At 38.9% G+C, this 20,603-nt stretch overlaps 1 long non-coding RNA gene across 1 annotated transcript in view; it reads right to left on the bottom strand.

Moving 5' to 3' along the window:
* Nucleotides 1–9,657: 9,657 nt before the first annotated feature.
* The window catches only part of LOC113263387 (uncharacterized), a 74,728-nt gene continuing 63,782 nt past the window's right edge, over nucleotides 9,658–20,603 (bottom strand). The window contains exons 7-9 of the long non-coding RNA XR_006410744.3: nucleotides 17,912–18,048; nucleotides 11,841–11,943; nucleotides 9,658–10,710 (exon numbers count right to left, since the gene is read on the bottom strand). This is a non-coding gene — a long non-coding RNA (uncharacterized LOC113263387). The remainder of the gene's footprint in view (nucleotides 10,711–11,840; nucleotides 11,944–17,911; nucleotides 18,049–20,603) is intronic.

Below are 20,603 nucleotides of genomic sequence, written 5' to 3'. Positions count from 1 at the left end.
ATGGTATTTACGAGTGGAATTTCATTTCCTTTCTGATACTCCACTAATGGGCACACGAAGGTTCTTTAGGAAATCTCTGTGGATGGCCATGGTGACCTTGGTCTGTGTCATTCCTCACTTAAAACCTTACATTCTTGGGATGCCTGGGGGCTCAGTCGGTGAAGCGACTGCCTTTGGCTCAGGTCATGATCCCAGGGTCGTGGGATCAAGCCCCAGTTCAGGCTCCCTGCTCAGTGGGGAGCCTGCTTCTCCCTCTCCTTCTGCTTCCCCTGCTTGTGCGCTCTCTCTGGCACTCTCTCTCAAATAAATAAATAAAATCTTAAAAAAAAAAAAGAAGAAAAAACCCAACATCTTCTATTTTTAGGGGAAAAAAACAATTGACAAAGGAAGCAGTCCGGATACTCATCCCAGAATTGTGGAGTAGGACACTTTTGGGGAAGCTACAAGCTCCACAAAGGGCAGATGAATTTCCCATCTCAGTTTTCCCTTGCTGATCTTACCTTGAAATTTGAAACCACCAAACCATTCTTTTTTAAAACATTCTTTGCATTACTAAGCATATTGAATAACTAGAAGGTGGGATTTCTTGTCTATTATTCCTGGTAGTGATCCAAGATTAAAATAATTTCAGGGGTGCCTTGGTGGTATAGTCGGTTAAGCAGTGACCCTTGGTTTTGGCTCAGGTCATGGTCTCAGGGTGCTGGGATTGAGCCCCGCGTCCGGCTCTGCGCTCATTGAGGAGTCTGCTTCAGGACTCTTTTCTTCTGCCCCTCCCCCCACTCACTCACACCCTCTCTCTCTCTAAAATAAATAAATAAATCTTTAAAAAATAAAGATTAAAATTTCAGAAATAAAACCAAAACAAACCTTGTGATTTCAACATGACAGAGAGAGAGAGAGAGAAAGGAAAAGGAAAATACCAAACCAGACTGTATTTTAAAAAATTAAAGCCATCACCTTTAGCAATGCATGAATAAAGGAAAAAAAGTGCTCCATTGGTTATTATTTCTATGTTCACCTTAAGCACAGAATTTGCATATCCCATGATAGGAAAGAAAGCTAATGAAATTACAATATTTAATTTCTTGGGCATAAGCCTATTTCACAGTGTAGTTGACCCTTGAATAGCATGGATTTGAACTGTGTGGGTCCGCTTATATACGGATTTTTTACAGTACAGTACTATAAATGTATTTTCTCTTCCTGGTGATTTTATCACTTTTATTTTATTTTATTTATTTTATTTTAAGTGTATTCTTTTATCACCGATGCCCTATTTCTCCCCTCCCCTCACCTACCTCCCCTCTAGGAACCATCAGTTTGTTCTCTATAGTTAAGAGTCTGTTTCTTAGTTTGTCTCTCTTTCCTTTTTTTTTTTCTTTTGCTCATTTGTTTTGTTTCTTAAATTCCACACGAGTGAAATCATACGGTATTTGTCTTTTTCTGACTAACTTATTTTGCTTAGCAGTTTACCCTCAAGGTCCATTCATGTTGTTGCAAATGGCAAGATTTCATTCTTTTTTGGGGCTGATTAATATTTCATTGTATATATATATATACACCACATCTTCTTTATCCATTCATCTATTGATGGACACTCGGGCTGCTTCCATAATTTGGCTATTGTAAATACTGTGGCTATAAACATTGGGGTGAATGCATCCCTTTGAATTAGTGTTTTTGTATTTTGGGGGTAAATACCCAGTAGTACGATTCCTAGATCATAGGGTAGTTCTATTTTTAACTTTTTGGGGAGAATCCATACTGTTTTTCAGAGTGGCTGTACCAGTTTGCATTCTCACCAACAGTGCAAGGGTTCCTTTTCCTACAACATCCTTGCCAACACATGCTGTTTCTTGTGTTTATAATTTTAGCCATTCTGACAGGTGTGAGGTAATATCTCACTTAGTTTTGATTTGTATTTCCCTAATAACAAGCGATGTTGAGCATCTTTTCATATGTCCATTGGCCATCTGTAAGTCTTCTTTGGAGAAATGTCTTCTGCCCATTTTTTAATTGGATTATTTGTTTTTTTGGGGTATCGAGTTGTATCAGTTCTTTATATATTTTGGATACTGTTTATTGGATATGTTATTTGCAAATCTCTTCTCCCTTTCAGTAGGTTATCTTTTCTGGTGATTTTCCTAATAACATTTTCTTTCTCTAGCTTGCTTGATTTTAAGAATACAGTGTATAATATATACAACATACAAGACATGTGTTAATTGTTGATGTTATCGGTAAGACTTCCGATCAACAGTAGGCTATTAGTAATGCAGTTTCAGGGAAGTCAAAAGTTTTACACAGATTTTCCACTGCACAGGGCATGGGTGTCTCGAAACCCCACTCCCCCACAACCCCCCCCCCCGCCACCCTGGGTTGTTCAATGGTCAACTGTAATTTTTTTCTCTTATTTGACATAAGCTATTTGCTGTGGAATTTATTCAGTCAAAAAAATGACCAGAATCTGTTCTTTGAGGATTTGCACTCTTTCTTTTAGTCCACTACATAATAATCACTAATAGAAAATTTATTACCTGGAATACAAATACTAAAATTCTCTCGATTATTAGAATGGGTGTTATCAATATGATAATGTCTAACTTTTGTTTTTACCTCTATAACACTGAAATTCATTTAGAACCCCCTGTGAGAATCATCAGATTGTTTTGATTGATAAATGACAAAAGGTGCAAACACTCAGCAATTTCCTCACATTTTATCTGTTGCTATAAAGCAACCGTGAGGTATTATGTAGAAAACTCAACAGCACATATTTTATGCTTCTATGCTTTATTGTAATATTTAAATTAAGAGAATTTTCTTCATATACTAGATTTGAAGCAAAAAAAAAAAAACCATCTTGATTTTCATTTTGTACCCTTTCTGACTTTCAGATTAAACTCTAAACATCAACTATGATTATTGCTAACATCTTCATATCATGGAGCCTCTGAGATTTTATGCAAAGCCCTGAAAACTTCACTCAGGGTGTCATTAAATTAGGCAAGGTTGGTTTTCCTCTTCCTCACTGAAGCACAGTCTCTGATCTGTAAAGTTCATGTCTGGCTAGGCAGCCATGCGCACTTTTCACAATTTATCATTCCTGCTAATGGTTTCTTTTAATCCCAATAAAATATTCCCTTTCACATGAATATCCTTTACCTGGGTACGTGGAAGAAAAATAACGCTTGTTTAAAATTAATTTCTTACTTTTCCCTCAGTGCAGTGCATCTAAAGAAGCAAAACTTATTGCATTAAATTTAATGACATAATAAATTCTTCCTTTCCGACAATACTGTGGTTTAATTCACAAGTGCACTTTAAGCTTTTGCCTTTAGCATCTGATGGGTCATTAGTCTGTATGTAATCCAGCAGCCGGACTCCTCAGAGTCTAAACTCCATCAGCAAGCTCCAAATCAGTAGTTCCTGAAATATGACTTGTAGGTCAAGTGTCCTGAAAAAGAGTGCCTTGGGCATCCCAGATGGAGAGCAGGGCATGACAAGCAACAAACTAGGACAGAATTTGATGCCGGTGCTCACTAAAGACTCCATTCATTCTAACTCACTAAACAACTCTTCTCCAAATGATTTGACTCCTACTTTTGATGTTTCTAGCCAGTAGGTCATGCAATGAAATTGGTTGCTATGTGCCAATAGGCTTAACATACATGTCATCGAGTTGAACATATTCTAATCACATTTTGCCCCAAGAACCTTTGTCTAATATCACAAAACAGTCCATGGAATTGCTATCAGTCATCCTAGACCAAAACAAGATAATTAATGCACATCACCCCCCTCCTCACCCCGTGGGAGAAATGCTCTCTGCTGGGTCGGATAAGTCTCTTTTTTTGTCTTGAGAGCATCTTCTCTTGCTGAGAAACAGAAGTAGAGATACCATTAGTAATTTTCCAGAATTTCACATAAGATTTGGGAAAACCATTTTTCCACACTATCTTTAATAGCTGAAATAGCCAACCTGTCCAATATACTATTGTTCTGCTAAAGTGCTGCATTCATTTATTCATTCAAATGGTGCTAAATCCTGGAAATAGAGATAAAGTTTACAGTCAGTCCCTGACATCAAGAGTTAAAAATGTTGTTTTGGACAAATGATCTAATAGTATACTTTAGCCTGCAACATCGTAATTATATTATCATCTCATCATTACTATGATCACCATTATGATCATCTTGAGTTTAAATTCTTTAAGAATGTAACATAAAAGAAGAGTGGACACTGGACACAAATGAGACCTGGCATTATACATAGAGAAATGGGGAAAAAAAAATCTACCCTCCCCCAAAATGGGATTTTCAATATTCTATAAAAAGCATATTGTCTCACTTCATCATGGTGTCATCTTCCTAGCAGAACTTGGGAGAAAGACTGAACCCCATAGATGAATTAAATCACTTTATTTAGAAACTTAAAAGCCAGCATCTAAAATTGCTGGTTGCCTGTTGTCCCTGTGAGTAGATAGAGGAGCAGTAAATGACATGGTAGCAAGAAAGATGTAGAGGACTTGGATTCCAAAAGGAAAGTGACTGCTGAGAGAATGAGGAGAGAGAGAGAAGCAAGGAGTCTGAGCGAGAAGTGAGTAGAGATAGAAGCAGTAGGGCAGAGGAAGCAAGAAAGGAGGAACAAAAGAAGAGAAATTGAAGAGTGGGTGGGAGGAAGAACAAATGAGAAGAGCGTTCAACCAGGGCACATACACCTAACCCCATGAAATTAACATCATGAGAATAATCCAGTGCCTCTGTATAGAGAGAACAAGGGGTTGGATCAAGTGGCAGGGCCTCATACATGAGAAAGCCAACCGACTTCTTGGTAGGCAGCCACTGAAATGGCCCCTGCCTCCTGATATTCATATCCTGTGTAATCCCCTCCCACTGGTAGTGGGCTGGACCTAGTGACTCACTTCTAACCAACAGAACACAGAAATAGTGACAGGGTGTCTCTTCCAAGATTAAGTTAGAAAAAAAATGTCCTGGCTTCCACCTTGCTTGTGCTCTCTTACTCTGTCACTTGTCCACTCTGAGGGATGTCAGCTTCCATCTTGTGAGCTGTCCTATGGAAAGGGCCATGTGATATGGGATGAGGATGGCTTCTGACCAACAGCTAGTAAGAAAATGGGGCCCTCAATCCAATAGCTCCCCAGGAACTAAATCCTGCTAACAACTACCAGAGTTTAGAAGCAAATCCTTCCTCAACTGAGCCTTTAGATGAGACTGCAACCCTGGCTAACACCTCGATGATGGCTTTGAGAAGTCTTTGAGGCAGAGGCACTTAAGCAACCCTCAGATTCCTAACCCATGGAAACTGTGACATAATAAATATTTGTTGTTTTAATGTGCTGGTCTTTAGGATAATTTATTACACTTCAATATACACATTTGTGTATAATCAATATACACATTTAATATGAATTTGACCACTTTGCCCAAGATTAACTCCAGATTAGCAGCTGGACTGCTAAGGCAGCCCAAATAGACTTAATAACAGAATTATGAAGACCCAGCCTCTGATAAACTTAACATGGTTTAAATTAATTGGCAAATCTCGCTCATGTTTCACACAGATACCTGAGTTTGAGGACCGACTGTGGGTCAGGTACTTACTAACTCTAAGATAATGGCCAAGTCATTTAACCTCTCTGAGGCACAGCCTTCACATGTGGAAAATGGGGCTAATAATTATCCCTGCTTGTCGTGCCTGTCATGAGATTGACTTGAGGTCACATAATTGAAACTACTTTGGAAATTATAAAGTTAGTCATAATGTGAGTACTTAGGAGACTACGGCAGTCCCACTCATGGGATTTTTCTGGGCTAATAACATCTTAAATATTTGCAACTCCTTAAAAAGTATTTCCTCTTTTTTATGAGGCAAAAGATAATATCTCTGTAGTTCTTAAGTTTTGACACAACTAAAAATATCTTAAAGTTTTATTCAGTTTTTCCAAACCTAAGGCTATTCTATCCATGTCCATCTTAAACTTGGTCATTTCTTATATATTGAATACTTGGTCAAATAAGTCTAAAAATTTTCTTTATTTTCAAGGTGAATGTCTTACGCGACTCGCTCTAGAAACAGAACGAGATAGGAATTCTTGTTCAAATGACTTTTTTTTTTTTTGGAGGGGTGTTTGAAGAAGGAAAGGGAAGAAAGAAGGAAAGAACACTAGACAGGAAAGTGGGCTCCTCTGGAGACAAGTTCAGCTGACACCATGGAGAAGCTCTGGAGCACCTCAGCACTTGTCCACCTTGAGGCCTAGAGGCTGGCCTTTGCGAGCTTCCTCCTTCCCAGGCAATTTTCCGGGGAAGGTGGCAGCGCTGAGTTTACCAGCCACACTCAAAGCAGCCAGGGGAGCACGTACCAGCCACTGAAGGGGATCTAGGCAGGGTTCCAACAGCATCCCCTCCAGAGTACATACAGCATGATTTCTCATGGTATTTTATCATCATTTCTGCAAGTAAGTCTTGTTATGCTAAACATTTCAGCATCGATCACTTTTATACCAGCTGTGTTCAATTGACACAGCAGAAAGAGTGGCAGTGTGGAAAAATAAAAATTTGTCTCTAATCAGAGTTGTAAAACTTAGTTCAGCTCAGATAAAAAAGAAAGGGAATATCTGGGAGATCTTTTTTCTCCTAAACTATAGACCATTAAGAAATATACATAAGAGGGGTACCTGGGTGGCTCAGTTGGTTAAGCATCTGCCTTCTGCCGAGGTCATGATCTCAGGGTCCTGGGATTGAGCCCCATGTCAAGCCTCATGTCAGGCTCCCTGCTCAGCAGGGAGTCGGCTTCTCCCTCTCCTCTGCCCCTCCCCCTGCTTGTGCGCTCTCACTCTCTCTCTCAAATAAATAAATAAAATCTTAAAAAGAATATATATATATATATATATATATATATATATATATATGAGATACTTAAGCAAGGCTGAGGCAAGGAGAGCACCTGGGAAATAAGAGTTTCTCAACAAGCCCAAGTGGGAGAAGAGTCAGGGAGATGAATGAGGGAAGGGGAGATTGTGAAGGAGTTTGAACTGAGGTCCCTGAGAGAAGCACAGGCAAAAAAAAAAAAAAAAAAAAAAATCCATGCCAGTGCCCATGAGGGAGGTGGAGGGCAGGGGGTAAGGAATGATGACTTCAAAGAGAAGATATCTCAACCAGTTTGGAATCACAGGCGTGTCCTAACCACCTCTCCTATCAAGCTTTTCTCTGTTTCTCCAATCTGACATGGCCCACTTTTTTCCTTATAAATTGTTTACATTTGAAAAGCTCAATCATGAAACAGAAGACCGTAAAACTTCTGTTTATCCAGTGGTTATTACTCACACTTGAGCTAAAGCTTCCTGAAACGTTATTGCTCTTGGTTGCATTTTTGGGGGTATTTGTCGGAAAATATATTTTGACAACAGTTGCCTAGAAGAAATTCTCGAGCTTCCGAATGCATGAGAGGCTTTACAGAGGAACTCAAATGAGAAAGTGGAATCTGGGGTTTATACACGGTATGGGGCTCCCAGCCTTCCCTCCTCCTAGCACGGATGCATGATCAGTGCCAACCCTCATTTGTGTTTCTGACATTAATGAATTTTGGCTTTTTTAGTATATCTGAAAAAAAATTGGAGCTTCCCATGAATAAAACACTACAGTGGCAATAATATTTCAACCAGGATTCAGTCGCTTTCCATCATTCTCAAACATAGGTTACCAGTTTTTAAAACTACTTCAGCCAGGGACTGTTTATGTACGATAAAACTAAAATGTAAACGTGGGTTTAAGGTGATCGCCCAGTTGCTTTACAGAACAAAATATCTGCTGGTTTTCAAACTTATATTGAAACAGTATGTTAGTTCTGTTCTGACAGTATATAAAGATACTGGGTTTCCCAGACACATAAGCAAAGTCTTTTATGAGCTCATAAAGGCTAGACTTAGGAATATTTAAGTATTGGGTAGTTCATAAAACAATCTCTTTAGTCATTCAGCTAACGTAGTAGACAACCACAGTTTATTCTTCTTAGATCTCTTCCTCTCATTTTTTATATTCTTAGGAGGTGAAAGGTATTTAGAAAAGACCTAAATACATTTTTTATGATTATTGAACTATCAAAGATGTGCTCTCTTGTGGGACTCCCTTCACTTCCTCACTCTGTGTATGTTAACCCACTTCAGAGACGATGGTGAAATGAACCCAAAGTGCCAACTTACTATTTGCATTATAAATGGAGGCACAAAAGGATATTTTAAAACTTTTGGTTCATCTGGCATATCAAAGATTTCTTTCTAAGCTACTTCAGTGACTGCATTGAAGTAAACTGAAAGCAATAGCTTAAAAGGGGTGAAAAAAATTATTAAAAAAAAAAACATCTTATTTCCATGGAAAAATTCAGTTTACTCTCCTAACCTCCCCCCCGCCTTTTGAATTACTTCTCTTTCTTACCCTCTTCTCTATTTGCAGGACTCAACAAGGAGGGAATCTGGAGCTTTCTGAATTCAAGTGTCAACTAGTTCTCTCTGGAGTACAATCTATTTTCCTTGCCTTGTCAAATTTGCACTCAAACTTCTAGCAAATAGTCTAACTCCCATTGTTTATTCTATTGAGCTAATTACCAATATTACAGCTTTGACTCTATCCATGTGTCTACTATTTCCCTCTGCTTCATGAAGTACCCAACAGAATTACAGGTCATTAGAATGTCTACCTGAGAGTCAATATAAGTGAAGCTGATGAAATTTAAACAAGAAGTTTCCACGTCTTAACAATTGCTACAGCTTTCTTAACTTCCCCCTTTGACCTTCATAGATCTGTGGTTTTGTTTTCTGTTTTCAAAATGGAGGCCAGGCCTTCCTAAGAATCAAGGGAATGTTGAACTGGGCGGTAGACAAGTGGTGTTTCAGTTTGACAAAATTGCCACTGAAAATGGTACAATCCTCATGGGCTCCTGCAAACTGAACCAATCAGAGTTCCTGGAAGAGGCAGTCTGCCATGTGGTACTGACAGTGCCTATGGAAGGAACTGACTCCTGTTTAGCATTATCTTGGGGGAGTAGAGATGTAAGAGCTGATGACTCTTCATGGGCTCAGAGGATGAAGAAATATGAAATGCTCACAGAATATGAAATCTTATTATCAGAACACTAGCAGGAAGGCAAAATACTTTGGTCACCAAATTCCTAGAAGTAAAATGCACACTATTACTAAATTTGTCTATACAGTGATTACAGTGATGTGTCTCTAAAATGAAAAGATATGCCCAGGGGCACCTGGGTGGTTCAGTCAGTTAAGCATCTGCCTTCAGCCCAGGTCATGACCCCAGTGTCCTGGGATTGAGTCCTGTATTGAGCTCCATGCTCAGCGGGGAGCCTGTTTCTCCCTCCGCCCCTCCCCTTGCTTGTGCTCGTGCTCTCTCTCTCTCTGACAAATAAGCAAACAAAATCTTAAAAAAAAAAAAAAAGGCTCGTATTTGACCATTTGTCATTTCCAAGTATTATTTTAACTATGTGCTCTCTAGAGAAGATATCCTATCTGCCTCTCATTTTACAGTGCTAGAGTAAATTTATACTAAATTTCGTTTATAATAAATTAGTTTAACATCTGACATATATGCACCTACAATATCAAGCGCCTACAAAACTATGCCAAATTTTGCTTTTTATCACATTTTATTATACTTTATGCTGATAGGAAAATAGTTCACATGGGAACAGAGATCAGTCTCTTTGTTCGGATTTTTGTTTAACATAAGAAATTTTCCTGGATGCAAAAAGTTGAGGACATAGAACTCCAGTTATACTTCCGCTGACTTTTTTTCAGTGTTATCCTTTGGAAATACATACAAATGGGCACCCAACCCTCTGAACATTCACCCCACCACACACCCTGACTACCACCCAAACAAAAACAAGAAGGAAAAAATAACAAGATATCAACACAGATTCAGTACAACAATATTAAGATCACATTTGGGATAACGCTGATGAAGGGAGATGCTCCCATCACCATTTAACAATACGGAGCTTAATAGCCTGGAGGTACATCTGTCTCTAATTAAGTTAGGGACTATAGTATGCCATCATTTCGGCTTTGCAATGAAATTCATTTCTTTAGGGTGGTTAGATACTTGATCTGAGAAACTACTGTCTAGTCTTGAAGTATAATGCAAAAGTTGCTTCCCAATCAAGCCAGAATACTTAGCTATCAGGCAAATTAGGTCAGTATTGTTTTTAACAAATCAGACTGTCGGAAAGACATCCATGTGTCACGAACTTTGGTATCACGTAGCTACACTCAAGCCACAATATAAGCTTCAACTGTGAATCCTGAATGCATTTATTCATTGTCTATCAATTTGCCACCGTTTCTAAAGTGCAAGTTCATAAAAAATCATAGAAATTGATATTTTCTTGAGGCTGCATAAAGCTTCAAATTATATTTGGCAATGACTCATTCTAGAGGAAAACTTTAGTAATGTTCTATCATTGCCACATATTCCTGTGCTTCTGTTAGAAACACCTCAGTATCTTTCCCTTTCTGCCACTACCTCGTACCTACTTCCTCCAGAGTTATGAGACTCAAGGTCACGTTATAATGACTTCTGCCGTATTTCACTAAGACTTCTTTCCAATCTCGCCACGAAGTCTTCCTGGAAACATACCTCCTTTAAATTGTCCATCCAGATTTCTCAGGGGAAGTCGACCTGACAGTAATAAGGAAACAAATAAAAATTCATAATAATGCAAAGGAGGCCAGAACCATTATATTTGAACATCTCTGTTCTAGTCTCAACCCTGTTGGCATTTCTGTAAAGTGTCCTTCTCATAGACTTCCTAATCAGTATAATTTAAAGGTGTATTTAGCATAATTTCTTAAGATTCCATATAAATCAGACGTCAAAATGTCACCTGCAAATCTTTATATTTAAACAAGATTTTTAAGCAAATGCATAGCTATTGGAAAATAGCTATGAAATTTGGTATATTTAAACATGAGAGAAAACAGAAATTTTTGTAGAAAAAGATCCACTCTTGCCCATCCCTCCACCTAGGAAAGAAACACATGTTATGGATGGAAACATCTAATTGGACAAACACAGACAAGGGCTAAATCCTATGAGACACTATAAGATCAGTCTGATTATTAATGATAAACGTCTTATTGTTCATTGCTAACACTGTCTGAAAAAAATCCTGGATTTCATTTCATCTCTGCCAGCACTAAAAAATTCAGAAAGCAACGATTTCTAAGACAGTCCATGTCGCAAGAATGGCCACTCTCGGTGTGCCTGATACGATTGACGACCCCTTCTCCACATCAGGTTCACATACACCGGAGTGGGTTTTCCTGTTGTTCTGACACATGCCTTTCTTCCCACACGAACAATAAAAGTTCGGTGTGCTCTCTTACTGCAGCAGTTCCTTCCTGAGCACAAGTGTGTCTTATCTATTGAGAAATTCTGACACCAGGTAGATAGCTGTTTATGTCAAAAAGCATCTCTTAGGCAGATAACCGTTTCAAGAACCTAGATAAATGAGCAAGTTCTCTGTGCATATATAAAACACTGCAAATATAAGATGGCTTTTTTTCTGGAAAGGCTAGTATGCATCTCTATGGTGGCTATTTCTGCATACGACCCTGTCGCGTCCGTGTTGTAAGGCTCTCCAACAGCTGCGCACCCCCGCTAACCTCTGCACGGTGTGTCCCGGCTCCGTTTCTACAGTCTCGCCAAGACTGAAAAACCGATTGCTCTTCCCTAAATACTTCTTGCTTTCTCCTACTTTCCTACACAGGGATTATGCTCAGAAAACAACAACCAAACATACAAACCACCTTTGCTTTCTTCCTGGATCTCAGCCAGGGCCGAGAGTTAGCAGGTGCAGCCGACCTTCAGCTTGCTGGGCCCCGCCAACTCGCCCCCACTCTGTTCTTGCTGCTGAAAAGGGGTCAATCAGATAAACTAACTTAGGTTCACGTGTTAACACGTTACTGATCTATCCTTCCAGGTAACTAAATCTCTTATCTGAGTGTAAGTGTACAATGGTTAGATAAGACCTCAGTCACCCATTTGTTATTTCTTAAACACTAAGTATGTGTTGAGCACCCTGCTGAGGTTACAAAGATGAATAAGAGAGTTCTCAGGCTCCCGGGCTCACAGTTCGGGGAAGTCAGCAGATAGAAACAGCACGGTAAATGCGGCCATAGGGATATGTACAGGATGTCCTGGGAAAACAGGGGGAAAGTCAAGGTCACACAGCTTTCTGGAAAGGAGTAGGAGCAGGAGGAAGTCCAGACACCAAATAATACGAGAATCATAAGGTCTGGACTGTGCTAAGGGGCCAACATTTTTACTTCCTTGTGTGCCGAACGCTTCGCAGCCACCTCAGATGAAACACTGCACTCAAGCACTGTGAGCTCTCCCTCCTGAATTTGTTTCCTCATGTGTCCCCTTTCGTCCAAACACACTGCTTCAGTCCCAGGCCTCATCATCTACCTGGACTATGACATCCCTAGTCCCTAGGTTCTTCTAATTGGTCTCTGGCCTCCACGCCGTTAGCATATTGAGTTTGCCAAAATGAAAATCCGTAACACATCTGGTGGATTGGGGTAAGAGTCTGAGAACGACACCCAAAAGAAGTGACTCCTGACATATTACCAAGTAGAGAAAAGCGAGAGGGGCATTCCAGAGGAAGGACCAGCCTGAACAAAATTATGGAGGTGGGACGAAGTGTGGTGTGAGTAAGAAAATATCTAAATTTCAGCATTTGCATAAGGGTAGACTCTGATTTGAATGATCGCCAGCCAATGGAAGAGATAGTTAAGTGAGTAGGGGAAGACATGTAGTCAGCCTTCCCAAAACAGCAACTTCCTTTTTTGACACTGAGACCAGCCCTAACTTCAGATTTTCTCTTCCACTCACAAATCCTCCTCCAGAGTACGTGCTTCCCCTCCTTTCACTAACTTAAACTACTTCATCCATCCCCTCAGATTTAATTGGTTCCTATAATTCTTTATAATTATTTTGAGATCATTTTCAATTATTACCTCATCTCCCCCACAACACTTTGGAGGCAGGAGACCTGAATGCTACTTCTTTCTCCCTCCCCTTCAGGACGTCTTAGACCTCTGTAAAGGCTGTGCGTCTGCCATCCGACATAGCATTTCATAAGCAGAAGCAGATAATTATTTTTTCGTAATTGTTTCTCAGGCAGGTAGCGTCCAAGGTCATTAGATATGAAATGGTAGTACAACTGGCTACCACTTGAGAATGCCTGCAACAGACCAGGTGTCTTGCACCTGTTGTCTCCTTTAATCTTCACATCACATCAGTATTGTGACATTGGTATAATTACCCGATTTTTCAGATGAGAAAACGGAAGCTCAGAGAGATTAATTTACTCCAGTTTTTCAACATTCGATGAACAAATATTTGCAGACATACTCATAATGGAGATCTGATGCTTAGTTAAAAGAAAACATGGTCCATGCCCATATGAAACTTACAGCCTAGTAAAGAAATCAGGCACTAAACAATTGAATGTGAAATGATGCATTTGGGAGGTTTTAACTTGGTCACCAGAGTCAAGAGAAAATCTTATTGTGGAAGGAACGTAAAAGTACCCAGGATTTAATCATGGGAAGTGAGAAGGAAAGATTCTCTCTGGTGTAACACAGAGGACTCAGGATGAAAACCTACATCCGTCTGACTTACAAGTTCAAGGTCCAAGTATTTTTTAAATCCATGAGATCAAAAGAAACAGTTTAAACTCACACAGTTCTCATTGGTCACTTTGAAGAATGCTAGAAAATAAGTTGAAACTGGTAAATAAAGGGTTAAATCCAGTATTTATCCTGAGTTTCATATACAAATTATAATGAACATGTAATTCTTCAACTAATCAAGTAGGGGAAGTTTCTTTTAATAAAAATATTTTAGCTAGTAAGATAAAAAGAAATTATATTAATAGAATTAATATACTGCAGCCCATAATGAATTAAGAAATCTAGATAATAATAACAGCTACTAATATCACAAAAAAAGGAGGCAATGAGAAATACACTACACATCTATGAAGAGTTGTCAAAAAAAAAAAGCAGAATCTAATTATGCCTTTAAAGTATCAATTTATAGGAAACAGAGGGGACATCTCAAGAGATAACACTGAAATGTAACCATTAAAATCAGAAAATTCACGGGACAAATGACTCAGTTTCTTCACCAAATCGATGTTAAGAAAAAAAATAGGGAAAGATAGACGGATACCTATAGATTAAGAGACTGAAGAGAGACATAATCCCCAAGCTATCTATGGACTTATTAGGATCCAGATTCAAACAAATTGTTATATATATATATATATATATATATATATATATATATATATATATATGAAATTTATTTATAGAAATTTATATTTATATATAGAAATATATATATGAGAAAATTGGAGAAATCTGAACTTTGACTTATTACTGAATAATATTAAGGAATTTTTGTTAAATTTTCAAGTGTGTTAATAATATTGCAATTGCCTTTTAAATAAAAAGAATTCTTAACTTTTAGAGGTATGTTTGAAAATATGTACAGATAAAAAAATGTGACAGACTTGCCCCAAATCATCTTAGTAAAATAAGATTAAGTGGAGATATATATGAAACAAGATTGTCCATGAATTGATTGTTGAATCTTAATGGGAACATGGGGATTCGTTATATTCTTCACTACATTTGTGTATATGTTTGGAACATATAAATTTCAATCATGGATTTGATGTAATTTTTCAACCTAAGTCTTTTCTCTTTCCTGTGCTCCTCTCTGCCTCCTCCCTCCATCAGAAAAAGGGATCATGTGAGCCATGGGGCTATTCTTGCTTTAATTACCATCCTCTCTCTTGCTGGACAAGGTGGTTCTTCACCAAAATGTAGTTTGGCTGACTCTGAAATACGCTACCAGACACAAGACTTTTCAGCCCCGACCCTAAGCAGCTGAAAAAGTGCACACCCTTCAGAACTATTTAGATTATACCCTGTCACACCTCTTCCTCATTTTCAACTTCACTTTTTACCATCGTGCATTTTGACATCATGGACATTTACAATTATCAGCAAGGACACAGGCCTTCTCCATAGTTACTGTAAGTTTACTTAGTGTTTACATAGAAAAGTCCAGAGTCAGTGGCATGCAAACTCAAACCCTTAGAGACCTTTGGGTCCAGCTCCCTCCATTCCCAGAGGTAGTAAGTTAGTTCCCAACAGGTGAGAGGACTTGCCCAGAGTACACACTGAACAGTAATGCCAGACCTGGACAGTTTAAAATGACAAACACGGTGTTCCTCTCCAATTCTCTGTCTCCAAGAACAGAGGATCGTTCAAGACTATGCATTTAGGATTCATTTTACCCAATGTGTCCCCAAAATGTACAACCCTAAACAATACAGTTGACTCCCTTGAGGGCCCTCCCTTTCCTAGGCTAGCGCGGTAGCACTGATCACGAGCGGACGCAGGTCCTGGCTCAGGCAGGGACACTCAGAGGCTCTGAGGTGCTGCTGAACCACTAACGGGTCGCTCCATGAACAGTGCACCGTAGCCCAGCCTTTCTCACCCACAAGATGCCCGGATGTGTTTTCAGCCCGCAATGTTGAATGCTTCTTTTATTTTGACCTTCTCTTAGTCCTTGCAGAGGTTCCTTTATTTATAGTTTCAAAAAGCCTTGTATACATATCAAAAATTACTAGTGCACATATTAAACACTCTTTTTCTGTCACTTGACACTAAACAGATACAAAACCAAACCAAATTCACATCCTTGATTAGTGCTCTGGCATCAGTCATTCCTGAGCTGAAGCAATTGGATGAGTGACCCCTGAAAATAGTGTGACAATTTCTTCTCTGTTAATTTCCTATAAATGCATAAAATTCTGCCATCCCATTCTGTAAGTTTTATAGTTTTCCAAGAAAGTCATACCCAAGAATAACAACTGAATCGCCCGAGGTCTCAGAGGTGGTGAGGACATTGCCGAGAGCTAGGCCTCTAACTGACCCCAAACCCACTCCTTCCACACAGCACCAGAGGGAGAAAAGTACCGTGTGGGCGTCTTTCAGAACTCAGAGGACAAACACTCTCCCCAGGAAGGGACCATTGGGACCTTAAGGCCCTCTGTTCTTTAATTCCTCTTCATGATCCTCCTGAAAAAGGCCAACCCAGGTTCTGTGCTTTTGAGAGAGAGCCGTAAAATGGCTGCAGGAGAACAGCCTCAGAGTGAACCTGATACTGGGTGTGTGTAAATGGTTCATGACTCTGCTGTTTAGCGCACATGAGTCACCCAGAACACGGTGAGGCTCCAACATAAACCATGTCCTCAGGCCTCACCCACAGCCCCTGCCACAAGCTTATTCACACATGATGTGCTAGCCTGGCACTCCAAAGCCCCAAATCATCTGTGAGTCAGAGCTCATTACGTGGAACACTTCAGACTTGCTATCCTAATGCTTGCCCATTATTTTCTTCCTTTCTTCCTTCTTTTCTTTTTTCTTTTCTCTCTCTCTTGTCTCTTTCTTTCTTTTTGGGCTACGAAGGAATTCACTGATCAAATATTTCATTCATTTCACTAGACCCTCACTTTTGAGGGAAATGGATGCATGCATATTTTCACATGTATTTTTAACAGAAAATGAGGAAATCAACAACAACATGGGTTTCTTGGTCATTTTCAGTTCTTCAGAACATCTCATTAACAAGAGCAAACCTATCTCTTGGACATTCTATTGAATTAAGGATTCACTTTAATCAATAATCATGCAATATTTCTAGATAAAAATTGAGCAGAATAAGCCATTGGGTATGTGCTAGAGATTTTTCTTTTGTTTTAGCTACATCATTTAAATAGACTCCCTATTTCAAGCTCCAAGCTGCTCTTTTTTCTTCTTTTTTTAAAAGTATAGTTGACATACTATATTAGTTTCAGGTGTACAACATAGTGATTCAACTTTTATATACATCATGACATGATCGCCCATGATAAGTCCACTTACCATCTGTCACCATACAAAATTATTACAATATTATTGACTATGTTCCCTAAGCTGTACTTACATTCCCACGACTTATTTATTTCAGAACTGGAGGTTTGTACATCTCAATCTCATTCACCCATTACCTCTCTGGCAACCATCTTCTCCCCTCTGACAACCATCTTCTCCCCTCTGACAACCACCAGTTTGTTCTTTGTATCTATGAGTCTGTTTCTGTTTTGTTTTCTTCATTTTGTTTCTTTGCTTTTTAGATTCCACTTATAAATGGTAGGGGTGGAAGCCACTTTGGTTGGGGGGGTAGACTGTCTGCCCCAGTGGGTCCACAGTGGAACATGGGGGTAGGGTGAGCAGTGACGGCAAGGTAGATGGAGAGAGTCAAAAATGGCACCTGCCAGCACCAGGCCAGCAAGGTAGAAGGAGAGTAAAAATGGTGGTGCCTGACAGTATACTGTTCCCAAGGAAAGTTCCTACAGATCTCTGCCCCTCCAGCACATGCCCTAAAATTAGTCAATGAATCTTTTTCACATATGACCCAAGTGCTTTTCAAATCACCACCTCTGGCGTGGGTCTCAGAGTGAGGGAGTTTGTGTATGAACCCTTTAAGAGTGAAGTCTTGGTTTCCCACAGTCCTCCAGCTCTCCTGGACTTTGCCCCACTGGTTTTCAAGGCTGGGTATTACAAGGACTCATCTTCCTAGGGGGAGCCCCATGGCTAGGGTACCCAATGAGGCATCTGAACCCCTCCCTTCTCAGGGAGGACTTCCACACTCGTGATATCCCTCCTGCTGTGGGTCACCATGCAGGGGGTATGCTCACTGACTAGACCACGTCTCGGCCTCTCCCACCTGTCTCAATGTGGCTTTTTCTTTTTACCTTTAGTTGCAGAACACCTGTTCTGCCAGGCTTCAGGTCGTTCTCGGAGACTGTGCTACATGTGGTCATGGTGTCGGTGTGTCCGTGGGAGGTCCGCTTAGGATCTTGATCACTGGGAGGTAGGCTCTAGTTACTACCTTCTTAACAGAACCAAGGAGAGGAACATGGAGAGAGAGAGGGACAAGCTGTTACTTATGCCGCAAAGGATATGAAGCAGGACCAAAGGCACCGAGAAGAAAACATTCCACATTTAGCTTCACCTAAAGGTGATCAAAGGCTCTGGAGCCAGACATCTGATTTCCAAGCCCAGCTCTGCACTGCCCCTTAGGCATATGTGTGATTGTGGGCACGTTACCCCTGCCGCAGCTTGCCTCTCAGGCAAATAGAAATAAAATAGCATCTACCTTATAGGGCTTACTCTTGCTCAAACAATAACATGTAGAAAATATAAATATATATACTATTGTTTTGCCTTCAGAATACCTTGTTTTAAAACCAACTATGTCGTTAGTACATAAACCATGACATTTAACCCATTAACCCATTGCAGCAAAGATAATTGAAATTGGAAAGCTTTGTTAATTATAAGCTTGCTCCATATTTGATATCTGGAGTTGGAAAACAAAATAAGTTGGAAACTGCTTAACTAATATAAGCCTCAGTGATATCTTCAGGGAGTTTAAAATTATAATCTTTAATAATTGATCCTTTCATGTAATTCTATCTTAGATCTACGTCTAGGTATCTTTAACTTTGAGGTTCATGAGCTTATTTATCTTCTCGCTAAAGTTCAAAATCTAATTTCTAACACAGGTTACTTACTGTAATAAACTCTACGAGCTTTAAAATGACAAGTTGAAAGATACAATTTTTTAGAGTTATGAATTAATAGCCATATATGTCAAAGACTTTGAAAGTGCCAACTTTTTCATATTTATAGATATATTATTGAAATGATAAAAAATGAACTGCGGAAAGAGGAAAGAACTGAGAACCACATATAATGAATCAAACATACTTAACAAGACATGTACAGACACTTTGGTGTGCATCTCTTTTATTACGTTACATTAATCAAACACTGTTAAAGACATCCATCCGAGCAAAGTGTCACAATGATATTCTATAAAAACATTCTTTTGAAAAGAGTCCATCCTGACAGCCATATCAACTATATTGTCTTAAGTGATTGTCAGACCCACGTTACTCAGAAATTAGGACAATTTATGTGCGTGCCTCTGGAGCTCCCTTCCCTCCCTCCGCCCGCTTACTTCCACACCACCCCCACCAAAGCTGGCTTTTTAAAAGAAAATAATTTAATTAGAGAAAATGCACAAACTCTGATAATGACTCATAAAAGTCTGGCTTTCAATGATTTAAGTTTTTTTTGAGAGCAGGATATCAATTCTTCTCATTTTTAAAGTTTCACAAATTACAAGGGAAACTGATGATTTTTAGCAACATAATTAATATGACCTTAAGAGGACTTTTTCCTAACGTAACATAGAAATGATGGCTGTACATAGTTATAACGAGCTATCTTTTCATTTTCATATTGATAAACTACCTGAGTATTGCAATTTTTATATGTAACTGTTCGTAATGTGTGTTTGGATTTCTCTGCTTAAATTCTATTGTGTTCTGTTAGAGTCCTACTTTATTGCAAATGAAAGCTATCACTTAATATTCTATTTAATATTAAGATGAACACATATGAAAGCAAATAGATGAGGAAAATGAGAAATCTCTCAGGATCTGTCGCCATCGGGCTATACAAAAATCATAATGTATTACTAAGTCTCTTTTGTTATAGTCAGATATTTCAGAGAAAGTAACAATAACATATTAAAAGATACATCTTTTCTTTTCTTAAATAGCTCGTGCAGCTCATCTTTACATTCAGGTAAGATTTACAGTTCTCTACACTTACGTTTTGGTTTTGCCCTTTCTAAATTAGACTAGATCTTCAAACAATTTAGGTACCAATTTTTTTTTTAACCTGAGGGAAAAAAAACTTCAAAGAATGTTAGGGCTAGACATTTTTCTTAATTACTATGAAATTGAACAATCAAAATCTAAAAACTAGAAGCTAGTGACTGGATGTGAGACTGACTTTAATATCTTTATTTTTAGAGAAACTATGACGAAATTGATGGCAAGTAGAAAGAGGATTAAAGTGTCCACAAGCTGCTTAGTCAACTATATATAAAAAGCATTTGGAAAAAGGGCAAATTAAGCCAATTACACCTTTGCCTCCATATAAATTCAATTTTCTCTTTCCGTTTGAGAATACAGTTTTTAGTATTTATATTATCCCCTGCCCCTGAAAAAAAAAAAAACCCACCTAACAAATAAGCAAGTAATTTTTCAGTTTGATAGAAACTATTCTTCTAAAATTACACTAACTGTATAGAAAGAAAATCCAAGGTACTGATATGATGACGTTTTAGCCTGTGTTGAGGCCACCTCCAAAAATCTGGTTCTCTTACTATAAAACACCTATGCAAGTTCTCTCTCTTCCAGTCCTCGGCTCATTCAGTGACCAGCCCCACTTTTTGCTACCACTCCACTACCAGCCTAGTAATTTCTATTTATAACGAATCTCTATTAGCCTTGATCTGCTACATGATTTCTTACTTTTATGTAAAAAAAACCATGACAACCTGGTTAAAAAAAAGAAATCATTCTCATC

Source organism: Ursus arctos, unplaced genomic scaffold, assembly GCF_023065955.2.
Source record: "Ursus arctos isolate Adak ecotype North America unplaced genomic scaffold, UrsArc2.0 scaffold_1, whole genome shotgun sequence".
In the NCBI taxonomy this organism is placed as follows: Eukaryota; Metazoa; Chordata; class Mammalia; order Carnivora; family Ursidae; genus Ursus; species Ursus arctos.
This window is presented reverse-complemented; position numbering and strand designations above follow the sequence as displayed.